A 13,590-nucleotide genomic window follows, 5' to 3' on the forward strand; every position below is an offset into this window, starting at 1 on the left:
ACGGTGTGTTCATTACCTCTTAAAATGATGTCACAGCCTACTACTACAGTTCTTGGTTTTTGTTTGTTTTTACACTCTCAGGATAAAGAGCATGAAATTGTAATTCCGAGTTTCTCCCATGATTTTTTATGGGTTTTCTTTTTGGTTTTTTTGTTTGTTTGTTTTTTCGTCTGAGAGAGAGAGACAGCACAGGCAGGCAGAGTGGTAGGCAGAGGCAGAGGGAGAAGCTCCCTGCCCAGCAAGGAGCCCGATGTGGGACTTAATCCCAGGACACTGGAATCATGCAGTCCTGGCAGCCGCTTAACCAACTGAGCCACCCAGTCGTCCCCTTTTTTTTTTTTTTTTTAGTTTTTTAAAGAGGTTACTTACTGAGAGAGACCACGGACTCACAGTGGGGTGAGCAGAGAGAGATGGAGAAGCAGACCCCCGCTGCGCAGGGAGCCCCACAGGAGACTGGATGCCAGCACTCCGCCAACACGACCTGCGCTGAAACACGCTTAACTGACTGAGGCACCCAAACATCCTAGGGATTTTCCTTTTTTTTTTTTTTTTTTTTTTTTAAGATTTTATTTATTTATTTGACAGAGATCACAAGCAGGCAGAGAGGCAGGCAGGGAGAGAGGAGGAAGCAGGCTCTCTGCAGGCTCGATCCCAGGACCCTGGGACCATGACCTGAGCGGAAGGCAGAGGCTTTAACCCACTGAGCCACCCAGGCGCCCCATGGGATTTTCCTTTTAAACTGCACGATATTAGCTGTTCTAAAAAGTAATTTAAGTATAAGCGGCTTGAAATCAGGTTGAAATTGAATTCACCAGCAGATGGTTGGGCAAAAAGATTCCTTCAAAAGACTCTTGTGGGACTTGAGGGTCGGAGCAGGTTTTTGGGAGGGTTGGGGTTCGAAAAACACACAGGCCCCAAATGCAGGTAGGGCTACTGGGAAGTACAAACCATTTGGCTATCTGAAAGTGAAGGTACTTGTGTTGTGCAAAGATTAGGTCAGGTGTGAACCTTTCTTCCTCGGGCTAGTGCTGATGTCACTCAATATTCTGTCCATATTCCTGTTTCTAGAATTGTCCCAAGAGCATCTTTTATAACTTTTTCCCTCTGAACTAGGATACTGTCTGGGTTCATGCACTGCATTTGCTTACTGTGCTTAAGAATCTGTTTGAAATGTCTACTTGCTAACCCTTCCCTGCACATACTTACAGATACCACGGAGAGACAAATGTCCACAGGGTGTTTTAACATGAGAGCCAGTACTTGGGATAAGCACATTTCTAAGTCAGGGAAGTCTGGGAGGAATGAATAGTCTGTTAACACAACATTGAGATTATAATTGAAGCTGTAATAACTAAGGGGTAATGTTTATGCTTGCCTAACTCCTAGAATACTACATAAACTTTATGGATTGTGTGTTGTAATCTCTGCTCAACACAACTTCCAAAGCTTTTACAATGGTTGGATTTTTTTTTCTAGGCAATGAAAAGAAGCTGAACAAGTGTAACAATTTATATCACTCCAGGCAAAATTTCTAGGTTGCAACTCTTCCCGGTATTGGGCAAAGTAAACACTGCACCCTCTGCATTTCACTCATGGTTTAATTTTAGATCCTGACTTGCTGAACTGGGTGTTATTTGTCCTTCCCTCATAAGCCACCCCTAGGAAGCCAGGCACTTAACACATAATGGTAACTACTTGTCTTCTAAATGGTTACTCTTAAAAACAAGACAACAGGCCCAATGTGGACTCACTCAGGCTAAGCTTCCCATCACCAAACTGAGAATTTGTTGTTGCCTCTCTCAGAAATGGAGTCTTAATCAGGATCATCTGCCGGATAGACACTCCCCCAGTCATTGCCTGAAGGAAAGAGACCTTGCCACACCAGTCCACTTTCTGCTAGTGTAACTTTGTCCTGTCCCTTTGGAACTGCTCGAGAAACGTAAAGATGGATGGAAATTAAGATGGACAGTAATGCTGTAGCAAGGCTTGACTTTAAATTATACACATTTTTATCTTCCTTTCTTGAAGCCTCTCCTTCCCCTTCACTTTTCTATAGAATCCGTTATTCCAAGGAACTCCATACAGACGCTGACACCTTGCTGACCTCAACATACACTTAGCAACAAGACTCAGGGGTCAGTGAGTCTTAAGACCACCTTGAAGACAATGAAGGCAGCCGGAAGCCCATACCAGATTTCGGTCAAAACTGCCAGGCCCTGTTTTGCTTTGCTTTGTTTTGTTTTGTTGATTTTATTTGAAAGAGCAGGAGACAAGGAGTCAGAGGGAGAAGGGAGACTCCCCGCTGAGAGGGGAGCCCTACTCAGACTCTGGGATCATGACCTGAGCTGAAGGCAGATGCTTAACAAACTGAACCACCCAGATGCCCCAATCCTGTAATTTTCTATAAAACCCCTCGGCCTTTTTCTCCCCAGAGGAGAGGGCGTGTCTGCTGTTTTGAAGGCATTAGCCAGCTGAGGCCTCCTTTGCCCGGCAAAGTAAGGAAACAGTCATTTCTCTTAATCCCCAAACTCTGTCTTCGTGTTGTATTTTAGCCCCAGAGCAGAGAGATCGATTACCACACCTTCTGCCGAGAAGTCTATCGTTTTGTACAGTTACTCAGAACTCTTTTCTATCTGCTGGATGGGATGCTGCCTGATTCATGAATCACTGAATAAAATAAGATCTTTAAAAATGTGCTCAATTGGGCACCTGGGTGGCTCAGTGGGTTAGGGCCTCTGCCTTCGGCTCAGGTCATGATCTCAGGGTCCTGGGATGGAGTTCCGCATCGGGCTCTCTGCTCGGCAGGGAGTCTGCTTCCCTCTCTCTCTCTGCCTGCCTCTCTGTCAAATAAGTAAATAAAATCTTTTTTTTAAAAATGTGCTCGATTGAGGGATGCCTGGGTGGCACAACTCCGTAGTGTTAAGTATACTCACATTGTTGGGGAAACAGATCTCCCGAATTTTTTCTTCTTCCAACTCTGAAACTCTATACCCATTAAACAACACTCCCTTTTTCCCCCTACCCGTAGGCCCTGACAACCACTATTCTACTTTCTGTTTATGTGGAACTGACGGTTTCATTAGCTCTTAAATGGAATCATCCAGTAATTGTCTTTTTCGTCACTGGCCTATTTCACTTGCATGGTGTCCTCAAGATTTATCCATGTGGTAGTGTCGGACAGGATTTTCTTTCTTGTCAAGGCTGAATAATAGTCCGTTGTTCTTACTTGCCACATGTTATTTATGCATTCATCCACTGATGGACGCTTGCGCGGCTTCTACCATTGTGAATAGTGATACTCTCAACAAGGAATTGCAAACGTTTCTTCAAACCCTGCTCTCCATTCTTTTAGCTATGTACCCAGAAGTAGGATTGCTGGGTCCTATGGCATTACTATTTTTTTTTTAAGATTTTATTTATTTATTTGAGAGAGACAGTGAGAAAGGGAACACAAGCAAGGAAAGGAAGAGAGGAGGGAGAAGCAGCTCCCTTTGTAGCTCTGCACGTGTGCCAGTCGATTCAAAACACTGTTAAAACTTTATCATACTGAGGGACACCCGGGTGACTCAGTCTGTGAGAGTCTGCCTTCGGCTCAAGTCATGATCTCAGGGTCCTGGGAGAGAGTCCTGCATCAGGCTCTCTGCTTGGCGGAAAGCCTGCTTCTCCGTCTCCCACTCCAAATCCCCTGCTTGTGTTCCCTCTCTCACTGTGTCTCTCTCTGTCAAATAAATAAAATCTTTTTAAAGGGGGGGGGGGTGAAGACTCTGTTTCTTTTTTTTTTTTTTTTAAAGATTTTATATATTTGACAGACAGAGATCACAAGCAGACAGAGAGGCAGGCAGAGAAAGAAGAGGAAGCAGGCTCCCTGAGAAGCAGAGAGACCAATGCGGGGCTCGATCCCAGAACCCTGGGATCATGACCTGAGCCGACGGCAGAGGCTTTAACCCACTGAGCCACCCAGGCGCCCCAAGACTCTGTTTCTTAAGACTAATTTCCACACTATAGTTATAAGATCATACTTTGAATTTCATTTAGCCTTTATTCCGCCCACTAGAAAAGAGACTAGCTAGATATTATAGTATTTCTGTTGTGTGAAAAGTATTATTTCTCTTACTGGTAACTGCCAGCATATTTCACTCTTTCTCAATCTAAAGCACTCAGGGTGGGACACCTGGGTGGCTTAGTTGGTTAAGTGTCTGCCTTCAGCTCAGGTCATGATTCCAGGATCTGGGGATCAAGTCCCATATAGGGCTCTCTGCTCAGTGGGGAACCTTCTCTCTCTGCCTGCCCCTCCCCCTGCTGTGCTCTTTCTCTCTGATAAATAAAAATCTTTATAGACTAAATACATATATAAGTAAATAAATAAAACAAAACACTCAGGGTATGATCTTCAAAATGTAGAATCTAAGCCCCAGGTAACCTCATCCAAATCATGCTGATTGCTTTGACAATTTTAAAAATCAGAATTTTTCTGAGAAAGAGCCTTTTCTGGCATTAACACCACAAAAAGTACAGGGGAGAACTCCAGAAGCAGAGGAATGAGACTGCCAACATTGCCATCTACTCTACCTGGAAAATTCTGTGCTTCCAAGTATAGCACTGAGATAGTACAAGCCAGCAGGCTACTTTGAATCATGAAACTTGAGACATATTAAAAAATAATAATAATAGGGGTGCCTGGGTGGCTCAGTGGGTTAAAGCCTCTGCCTTCGGCTCAGGTCATGATCCCAGGGTCCTGAGATCAAGGCCCACATTGGATCTCTGTTCAGCAGGGAGCCTGCCTTCTCCTTTCTCTCTGACTGCCTCTCTGCCTTCTTGTGATCTCTCTGTGTCAAATAAATAAATTCTTAAAAGAAAAAAAAAAGACTGTAATTCAGAATAAAGAACCAAACAAATTCCAAAATCGAAACACCAAAACCTAACTGTTTATGTTGAGGGCTTTCAATTTTCTGTCTCCCTCAGCAGCCCAGTTAAACACCCTAGGTTATGAGGCCGAGGCCCAGAGATAGAGATTTTCCTAATGACTTGAGGGGATTAATTGAACTTTTACATTCCACTGAGTACCCAAAGAACTTGACTTGATTCCTTCCTCTCACGGGGCCTTTGCTTGTGCTGCTCTGGGCAGTGTGGCATACCTCTCACTTAGGCATTGCTATTCGGAGCAGTGAGTGTGGCTCGGGCCAGCCTTGCCACAGAAACATACAGAGGCTAAGGCAAGAATATTAATGTAGTATACATCGTACATGGCTAATTATTGGAAAATTATACATCACACTGAAACCGTTAAGTAAAAGATCTTCAGCCCTCCTACCTTAACAAAATACACCTTCATAAGGGTGAGGCCCGGGTTCTGTAGAGTTCTCTGCCTCCTCTGAGCTCTCCACTAGGCCCTGGAGCTCACTCAGAGAGAGCTGGCAACTGGCCCATGACACTGGCTTTGAGTTTTGTCCTTTACTGTGATGGCATGGAGCTAACCCCTGTGGACCCTTCCCAGTGTTTATGTCCCATCCATGCCCAAGAGAATGCCACCCCTGGACCTTGGGGTGCACAAGAGGACAGACATGGAGTGAGGTTGGTGCAGGCCCTGGAAGAAGTCTCAGGACCACTGTGGCAAAAGAGTCTTATTCCTCGGTACCTGGAGAGTGGTTGGGGGTGGAGCTTGGGCTCGAAGAAAGCAGGTCTCCGGGGCGTACTTCCAGAGGGTGCAGTACAAGGAGGCCAGCATGGGCTCTCATGTGCAAACCTAGAGCATTGGCCCCTCCTCCCTAGATCTGAGGACAGTTATGACTAAAGCACGTGCCAATCCAGCATCAGAAACTAGGGGCGCCTGGGTGGCTCAGTTGGTTGAGCCTCTGCCTTCAGCTCAGATCATGATCTCAGGGTCCTGGGATCAAGCCCCGCATCCGCCTCTCTGCTCAGCAGGGAGCCTGCTTCCCCCTCTCTCTCTGCCTGACCCCCTGCCTACTTGTGATCTCTGTCAAATAAATAAAATCTTAAAAAAAGGAAGAAAGAAAGAAAGAAACTATGAGTCTTCAGTATTCCCACATCAAGGTGGTTTATTCCCAGTGCTCACCTAGTCATGTGGTTCTGCCATTATTGGCTCAGCAAGCACAAATTTCAGAAAGAGTCTTCTAACCCGTTTTAAATTAAGCAACACATTTCCAGTACAAGGGTAATCCAGCTCGGATGGCATTTATTATGGGCAGAGAGAAAAACCATTGCTTTCTTCCCCGACAAAGATCAGACCGATCCCTCAGGTACCTGATTCTCCATAAACTCAAGTCACAAAATAAGGGATGCTTGTCCCAGCCCTTCCCATCTACCCCTGAATTTCCAAGTCCACGGGCACAAACAGGTATGTGCAGTCTGCCTGCATCTAGTTCAGAAACAAAGAGTTACTACCTGTAGTAAACGGAACAATCCTCTGTTCTCCCTAAAATATCCACCTTCTAATCCCCAGAGTCTGTAAATGTGACTCTGTGTGGCAAAGAAACTGTATACACGTAATTAAATTAGGATCTAAAAAGAGGGAGTTTAGCCTGGGTGAGCTCGGTGGGTCCTAAAAGTAGTCATGATCCTTGTAAGAGGGAGGCAAGGAATGCATGTAGCCTCTAGCAGGAACCAGTCCTGTGATAACTTGACCTTAGCCCAGTGAAACGAATTTTGGCTTTTGGTCTCCTAAACTGTAAGAAAATAAATTTGTATAAATCACCAAGTTGATGGTCATTTGTTTCAACAACCTTGGAAAACTCACACACCCTCTTGTAAGCCATCTTGGAAGTCTTATAACAATTTGTATAAGATATGGATGTCATGCTAACTTGACAAATGAGTAGACACCTAGATCTAAACTCTATACTGTGACTTCGGGGTTGAACTCTGAGATACCCGATTTCTGGACTTTATAGGAATAGCCTGCCTGGTTGGGGCTAAGAGTCATGGTTGGAGAAAAGAGAGAAGACCTAGCACTAGAAGAGATTGCTTCTGGTCCTCACATGAACACATTGACAACCCTGAGCCACCATGATCATGAAGATCCCCTCTAAAATTCGGAAGTGGAGCCCAACAGGTCTTCCCTTTGAACTTCACAGTCACGTGTTACTGCTATTACAGTCTCTCTCCAGGCTCCCTCTCCAGCCTCCCTGCCTACCACACCAACCACCCACATGTCCAAGCTTGTACACATGTCATTTCTTCTGCTAGGAATTTCCTTCCCTGTCTTCACCCTCTGAGCATTCAGGCTCATTCCTCAATGCTCAGACCGAGAACCACCACCTTTGAGAAGATCGTCCACCCTTTCCAAAGCAGAAGGGTTATCTCTGACCTTAGCGCTTTCAGAGAACTATTAAACCCATTATTGAAGTGTGACTATTTGTTTGCATTTCCGTCTCCCTAACCAGAATGTGGACTAACCATCTACATACACATACTCTGATGTGTATTTCTACCTCTGGCACCGAATTCTGTGTTTAGCACACAGCCTGCACTCCTACTATGGCTGTAGACTAGAGAAAATGATTAAATGAAAAGGAAAAGGATTATTCCCCAAATTCTGCAGAGCCTGTGGGGCTGGGCACGGGGTGGGAAGTGGGGAGAGATGGAGGTGAAGTACTGGGGGACAAAAAACTCCTGTTTCAGCAAGACATCCAGAGCCCCGGAGAAAAAGAGAGGCTGATTTGCGGGATGATTCAATTCAAGGCTGTCCTCGGATGCTCATTGTACATGCAATTTGGCGTCTCTCTTGACATTGCTTCAAAGTCAGTTTCTAAGTGGAGTGAACAGTGTGAGCCACCTCGCACAGCAATCTGCTGATTAGAAGCTCTTAACTGGGGCGGATGGCAGGCGGCCATACACGATTTGTCAACTCTGCATCCTTGCGTGCCTCCAGGCAGAGGCTGCAGCTTTAGAATTTTATGGTAGCTAGCTAACAAATCTGTCCTCGTAGACCCTTCTGGCTAACAACTCAAAACATTCGGTTTTCCTTCCTAGGCATCACCGCTACCCTCCCCCACTCCTGGAGTGCTCCAGATAGATCTCGCATTTTCTGGCTTCGAGTACAAAGACCAAAACCACTCAAAAAACCTCCTTGAAGTGGAAAGAAGTTTGTCTCTTGCACACATCTCGAAAAACCGTGAAATCCACACTTTCTGCAATATATACAGACATTAATTTGTGGTGTTCCTTGACCATGCAGCCCTCTTTATGACATAGTCCTCTCTGTATTCCTTTGCTGTTTTATACCATGTCCTTATGTTGGTTTAGGATTTTGCTTTTCAGGTTCAGCTTTTTTAACATACATTTTTGTGCATTCTCTATACACACCAGACACTATGTTAAGTACTTTCCAATTCTCCATCTTCAGAACAAACTCAGACACTAGGTGTAACGACTCTCCTCTTAGGAGAAAGTGGACATTTAGAGAGACTGACTTTCCTAAGGGCACAAGGCCAGGAAGATGTTGAAACAAGATTCAGGCCCACTTCTGTTGGAAGGAGGGATTCAATAATTAGACTCTCCTCTTGCTTGCTTTTTTTTTTTTTAATATTATTTATTTATTTATTTGACAGATCACAAGTAGGCAGAGAGGCAGGCAGAGACAGAGGAGGAAGCAGGCTCCCCACTGAGCAGAGAGTCCGATGCAGGGCTCGATCCCAGGACCCTGGGATCATGACCTGAGAGGCTTTAACCCACTGAGCCACCCAGGTGCCCCTCTCTTGCTTGCTTTTTACAGTGCTAATGTGACATTGTAATGCTTAATAAAGACCACTTAGCAATTAACAATAGCCTAGAGTGTGGGTAAGGGGTACAAAGAAACGTAATCCTGGTTTTCAAAATTCAAGATTTCTATAATTTCCTTTATGAAAAATGTAGGCACTGCCATCATGTAGCTTGCCATCTAGTATCATCATCTAGGTGGGTAGCACTGTGCACCCCTTATGCTCCAAGTGTCCCCAGCATTAAGGGCTGATGGTTAACCCTCTTGGAAAACAAACTACTGTTTAATTCCTAAAGTTAGGGAGAGAAGAGTTAGAGCCCCAAGGACTCTCTACATGGATCTAAACCAAAAATCAAAGACAGGTTTACCACGTACATGTTAATGTACATTGAGGGGAACCGTAGTGGAAATTAGAATGCTTTATAGAAATTCACATTAACCTACAACCTCTGTCATGGTCTGTGCCATCATTAAGATGAAATCCACTGTGAATTAGGATCGATTTTTTTCTGTAAGATTTTGAGAGAGAGAAAGAGCAGGCATGAGTTGGGGGGTGGAAGCTGGGGAGGAACAGAGGCAGGGGGAGAAGCAGACTCCCCACTGAGCAAGGAGCCTAACACCGGCTCTGTCCCGGGGCCCTGAGATCAAGACCTGAGCCGAAGGCAGATGCCCAACCGACTGAGCCACCCAGGTGCCCCGGAGATTGATTATTTAGTAGACACAATCTGCAACCCAGATCTTCTGTGGAGGAATAAGGACTATGAGGGAATTTCTAACACAAGCAGTGAACTTAGGGTTCAGATTATTCCAGATTTGCAAGGACAGAGGTTCACTCTTGGCTTGGTTTTGACTCCTCCAAGAAGCTACTCAGTTCCCCCAAGAACAAGAACAATGAACTCTGGGGATTTCCCAGGGGTCTATGAGGAAGCCCATACGAGTGCGTGAAAATCACTAGGAAAGGGTCTTTAAAATACGGAGAGGAGCACCTTGGTAGCTCAGTCGGTTAAGCATTTGCCTCTGGCTCAGCTCATGATCCCAGGGTCCTGGGATGACCCCCACAACAGGGTCCCTCCTGAATGCTTCTCCCTCTCCCTATGCCCCTACACCCTATTTGTGTGATCGTGCTTGCGTGTGTGAGCTCACATGCTCTCAAAAACAAATAAATAAAAACTTTAGAAAATGCAGAGGCCTCACCCGGTCTAAGCCCCAGTAATAGCCACAACTACTACTTTATATAGCAGTGTTTCCTGTGTTCCAGGTACTCTTCTAAGCACTTAACAAACACTCATTTAACCTCTCAACAGCCCTGTGGGGTCAATGTTGTTACCATCACCATCTATCAGTGATGAAAATGAGACACAGAGAGGTTAAGGAACTTGCCCGAGGCCACCCAGCTAGCTGGGGCTGAACCAGGCTTCAACATAAGCTCCTTGGCTCTGGAGTCAGTACTTTAGCCTCCATGCTGCAGTCTCCAGAACCTGTACATTAACAAGTTTTCCAGGTGATTGGGATGTGCAGGAAGGCTTGGAACACCCGGCAATCCTCAGTGAATGGATGGATCTCCTCTCACAATCCTGTTCCTGTTCCGGGCAGCCAGCCACCTCAGGGCCACCTGGTTTTTGAATTTCAAGTCATTAGCTACTGCATCCTGTGCTCCATGGAGATGAAGTCTGGTCCCGGAATGAAGCCGATAGAGAAGAGTGTAGATCAGGGGGACATGAAGCCATATATTGGGGTGACTCCTAGAACTTGGAGGAGCTGGCTGTTCGTGTGTCTCTTCCCCACCCTATGTTTGATAGCATTGTGTTGGTGGCTTGAAATACACCGGCTTGAGAATATTTACACCAGAGAAATCAGCAAATGCTACAAACCAGGACTTCCATTTCCCCCAGAGAGCCGGGAGTTAACCCTTAGCAGCACACCCCTGGATTTGCTATGTCACCCCCAGCTCTGCCACCTGTTGGTGACATAAAATATTTTATTTATTTATTTGACAGAGAGAGAGAGAGACAGTCAGGGAGAGAGGGAACACAAGCAGGGGGAGTGGGACAGGGAGAAGCAGTCTTCCTGCTGAGCAGGGAGCCTGATGTGGGCAGGACCCTGGGATCATGACCTGAGCAGAAGGCAGACACTTAATGACTGAGCCACCCAGGCACCATTCAGACACATTTAAAAACCAGACCTGTTGGGGCACCTGGGTGGTTCAGTGGGTTAAGCCTCTGCCTTCGGCTCAGGTCATGATCCCAGGGTTCCGGGATCGAGCCCCGCATCGGGCTCTCTGCTCAGTGGGGAGCCTGCTTCCTCCTGCATCTCTCTCTGCCTGTCTCTCCACCTACTTGAAATCTCTGTCTGTCAAATAAATAAATAAAATCTGTAAAAAAGAAAAATAAAAATAAAACCCCTCCAAGCCTTGATTTTCACATTTGGGAAAATGGAAGGAATGACTACTATGGAAATCAAATGTGGAAGCACTGGGCATGGTGTTGAAGAGATGGATCAAGTGTGGGCACCTTATCTTCTCCTTTCCATTTCCCAGTTGCTCCCAAACAATGGAAGACCGCTATCCTAGTCCCCCATGCCTTCTTTCTTAAAGATGTATTTAAGAGAGTAAGAGGGAGAGTAAGAGAGAGCACATGGGGTAGGGGCAGAGAGAGAGAGGGAAAAGCAGACTCCCGCTGAGCAGGGAGCCTGACATGGGGCTCGATCCCAGACCCTGGGATCATGACCTGAGCCAAAGGCAGATGCTTAACTACTGAGCCACCCAGGCACCCTTCAACTATTACTCAGTTGTCAGAGTTTCCAGACTTTTTATTTTGAGATAGGTCACACAGTTCATACCTCTAGCTCCCTTGGGAAGACTTTTGGTCATTTCTGAGTCCCCAAGGGGCACCTCACTTATGCTTCCATTCTGGTCAGCTGCCCTTTGCTAACACCATCTCTGCCCACAAGTTTGCTGCCGGTGCCAAATACTTCTGTCACTTCTGGGTACCCTTATTGGTGCACTAGGGCTCAGGAAACATTTTCATTCTGGGGCAAAGTGGGACACTATCCCTAACCCCAGATGGTGGGCAGTCTTCCACAAGCACAAAGAACATGTTGCTTGCACCCCAAATCTGGAAACGTTTTGGCAAAAATTGCTGTTTAACAGTTTCACTCCCGTGCCCTCTCCGTAGGGATCAGGCATGAATTCAAGGGGAAGGGACTGCCTGAATTAGGAGATAAATTCCAGGGACGAATGATACTTGCAGGGATGTAAAGCATAGCATGGGGAAGAGTCAGTGGTGCTGGAACACTTTGCATGGCAACAGATGGGAACCAGACTTCCTGTGGTAACCATTCCGTAACTTGTTTAAATACCAAATCACTGCTGTACTCCTGAAACTAGCACAATATTGTTTGTCAGCTATCCAGTTGAAAAAACCCTTTGGAGAAAGAGAGATGGACAGAGAGACACCAATACATTGAGATACAGAGAAAGAAAAACCACACCAAAAAGGAGGGGAGGGGAAAAGGATGCTCTCTGCACTCATACATTAACTCTCTGCAAAGACAGAAGACATCAGTTTTTGGGCAGTAATTCTAATCATTGTCCATGAACAGTTTGTCAGAATGACTTTGAAAAGGCTATTAGTTATACATAACTACTCTAGCTGTGCTACAACTGGGGGTAAGAACAGCCGCTTGTTTTCTAGTTTACAGACTTGCATTTTTTTTTTAATATTTTATTTATTTATTTGACAGACAGAGATCACAAGAAGACAGAGAAGCAGACAGAGAGAGAGGAGGAAGCAGGCTCCCTGCTGAGCAGAGAGCCCGATGCGGGGCTCGATCCCAGTACCCTGGGATCGTGACCTGAGCCGAAGGCAGAGGCCTTAACCCACTGAGCCACCCAGGTGCCCCAGACTTGCATCTTTTTGACAACACTATCAAGACATGGCTACTGAGATGCCTGGGTGGCTAAGTTGGTTAAACAACTGCCTTCTGCTCAGGTCATGAGCCCGGAGTCCTGGGATTGAGTCACACATCTGGCTCCTTGCTCAGGAGGGAGTCTGCTTCTCCTTTTGCCTGCTGCTGCCCCTGCTCTAACAATAAAGTCTTTAAAAAAAAAAAAAAAAGACACTGCTACTATAGTTCTGGAGGCTAGGGAGTCCAAGATCAAGGTGTCAATGCAATGTATTCTGGGAAATCATCTTTTGGGATTTTGTGAGGAACTTCTTATGGTATATGAATCCTGGAAGTAAAATCTGCAGTAATTTTCCTTAAAGCACCATGGAAAGACCTAGGGATACTACAGTGTATAAAACCAAGTACAGTCTCTGGAATCCTCATTTAAGCAAAAAAAGAATGACTTACGATAAAAAGCAAGAACAGCAACGACAACAAAAACCCTTTGAAAAACAACAACAAAAAACCTTAAGCCCAGACCCCTCATCCTTCAACACTCAAGGCATGAAGTGAGCCAGGGTTCACTACCGGACTCTTCCTTTTGTTTCCATTCTCTCCCGAGAGGCTCATCTGTCCATCAACCAGCAGACGCACGTGGGCCAGCCTTAATTTTAGCTGTGACTTCTGATAGATTCACCTTGGGGGCACCTCCAAAATTTCTTAAGGATGTACCCACGTACGCAGGATCCAGGAAGAGCCAGGTGTACAGAACAGAGCAGGAAGAGCTATTCTCCTGGATAGAATACTGTCACTTTATAGAAATTGTCTAAGATGGAATTACTTTTTTTGGTCATACTATTATTACTTTAAACTCGCAGTTTGCAAAAAGATTGTTGTTGGTTGTTTAGTCCAATCCTCCCCTCATCTCCCGTTTATACAGTTTATTCTTTGAAAATAAAGAGTGCTTTTAAGTTTATATCTATGAAATC

Source organism: Mustela erminea, chromosome 11 (genome assembly GCF_009829155.1).
Source record: "Mustela erminea isolate mMusErm1 chromosome 11, mMusErm1.Pri, whole genome shotgun sequence".
Classification (NCBI taxonomy): domain Eukaryota; kingdom Metazoa; phylum Chordata; class Mammalia; order Carnivora; family Mustelidae; genus Mustela; species Mustela erminea.